This window comes from Salvelinus sp. IW2-2015, unplaced genomic scaffold (assembly GCF_002910315.2).
Source record: "Salvelinus sp. IW2-2015 unplaced genomic scaffold, ASM291031v2 Un_scaffold768, whole genome shotgun sequence".
In the NCBI taxonomy this organism is placed as follows: domain Eukaryota; kingdom Metazoa; phylum Chordata; class Actinopteri; order Salmoniformes; family Salmonidae; genus Salvelinus; species Salvelinus sp. IW2-2015.
In genome coordinates, this window is record NW_019942607.1 from 553,470 (window position 1) to 556,227 (window position 2,758).

Sequence of the window (2,758 nt, forward strand, 5' to 3'; positions counted from 1 at the left end):
CCTTGATCCAGAATAAATCGTTGTTTGGTTTTAGAATGTCCTTTTCTTCTGTCGAATTCGCGCCACAATTCTAGCCAATGTTGATGACGTTCCCATTTTCTCTCGACGCAAAGAACGGAAAACTCCAAAAGTCCCAATAAACGTTGAATAATCTGATAAAACTCGGTTGAAAAAACATACTTTACGATGTTATTATCACATGTATCAAATAAAATCAGAGCCGGAGATATTCGCCGTGTAAACCGAACGCTTATCAGAAGACAATATCGAGGTGCTTCGTGCGCCTTGGTAGAGAAAGGAAATTCCTGACCTGCCACTCCAAAAACTCTTGTTCGACCTCAGATCAAGCTAGACACCCCATTCCACCTTCCACTGCCTGTTGACATCTAGTGGAAGGCGTATGCAGTGCATGTATATCGATAAATATAAGCCAGTTGAATAGGCAGGCCCTGCAACAGAGCCCCATTTTTTAAAGAATTTTCACTTCCTGTCTGGAAGTTTGCGGCCAAATGAGTTCTGTTTTACTCACAGATATAATTCAAACAGTTTTAGAAACTTGAGAGTGTTTTCTATCCAATAGTAATAATAATATGCATATTGTATTATCTAGAATAGAGTACGAGGCCGTTTAAATTGGGCACGATTTTTTCCAAAGTGAAAATAGCGCCCCCCTATTGACAAGAAGTTAAAGATAAGGTTTCTAGAGACTCCCTAGGCCTAATACATTTTAGCAGTGCCCATACCCCTCACTGTTTGAAAGCAACTCTCTCTCACTGTATCCGAATCATTACTACAACCCAAATTCAGAATGACAGTCCTTTTTCATGGCCCTTGATCATGTCCGATTTCACTATCCAAATAGATACATCCATTTTTCCCACGTACACGAGTCTCTCACCTGAGCCGTTATCTCTCTCCACGCTCACTCCACACGTGCAGTCTCAGCACTCCTGTCGCCCGTACCCAGGTTTTGCTTAGACTCAGATTGGAGTGTTTAAAAGTTACTGTCACATTGAACGCCTTTGTTGCTCTTTCTTCAGCCTGTTAGGGAGGGTTTTGAGGTTCACACACACTGTTAGTGGTCAAATTATTCATACCATGCATTAAGACACCATCTGACTTCACCTTCCATGATAACCTCAAGAGAGGACAGGTCAGAATAACAGTTTAGTTCAATTGATTTCTGTTTCAGGAAATCCAGACAAGCATTGACTATATGACAAATTATTACATTCCCAATTTCTTAATAACATTATCTCTACGTCAAATGTCAAAGAGCAAAACAACATACTGTTACTGTTAACTTCTTCAGGCTGCAAGCCCGACGCCGGTACACTTATGACAACATCCAGCTCAAGTGCAGGGCGCGAAATTCAAAATATATTTTTTAGAAATATTTAACTTTCACACATTAACAAGTCCAATACAGCATTTGAAAGATAAACATCTTGTGAATCCAGCCAACATGTCCGATTTTTAAAATGTTTTACAGCGAAAACACCACGTATATTTATGTTAGCTCACCACCAAATAGAAAAAAGGACAGACATTTTTCACAGCACAGGTAGCATGCACAAAGCCAACCTAACTAACCAAGATCCAACCAAACTAACCAAGAAACAACTTCATCAGATGACACCTCTTGGAATGACAGGACCCCAATTTCTCTGTTCAGGATGACGCGGGATGGACATCAGCTTTGGCTTCTGAAAAGCTTTCCCTATAGATGTGTAATATCTCCGGCTTTGATTTTATTTGATAAATGTGACAATATCATCGTAAAGTATGTTTTTTCAATATAGTTATCAGATTATTGAATTTTTTTCGGGAGTTTTGCCGTGTTCCGTTCACTGCGTTTGTTCACGAAGGAGAGCTTGGCTAGTTTTGTGCTTGCTAATTCGCGAGGGAAAAAGGCCATTCTAAAAACCAACAACGATTGTTCTGGACAAAGGACCACTTCTACAACATTCTGATGGAAGATCATCAAAAGTAAGACCCATTTATGATGTTATTTCATATATCTGTCAAATTGTTTACTATTAGTTTGCGCCCAGATTTGGCGCTCTCTCGCGCCATACGTAAGCTGGATGTCGTACTGAAGTTATTTTTAGAATTCTAAACACGGCGATTGCATTAAGAACTATGTGTATCTATCATTTCCTATACAACATGTATTTTTTAGTAACGTTTATGAATAGTTATTTGGTCAGAATAGGTGAGTGTCAGAACTAGATCCGGACATTCTGGAAAAAGATGCTACATGTTTACAATGTATAACCACGGAATTCAGCTCTAAATATGCACATTTTCGAACAAACCATATATGTATTGTGTAATATGATGTTTATCGACTGTCATCTGATGGAGTTTGAGAAGGTTAGTGAAAAAATTTATATCTTTTGCTGGTTTATTCGCTATGCTAACGTGCCTAACGAATCAATGCTGTTGTGTGGTTGGCTATTGTAGTAAGCTAATATAATGCTATTTGTGTTTTCGCTGTAAACACTTAAAGCATCGGAAATATTGGCTGATTCACAAGATGTTTGTCTTTAATTTGCTGTTCACCATGTATTTTTCAATAAATGTTTTATGATGAGTATTTAGGTATTTGACGTTGGTGTCTGTAATTACTCTGGTTGCTTCGGTGCTATTTCTGACGGTAGCTGTGATGGTAGCATCAATGTAAAACTGATTTATACCTCAAATATGCACATTTTTCGAACAAAACATAGATTTATTGTGTAACATGTTATAGGAC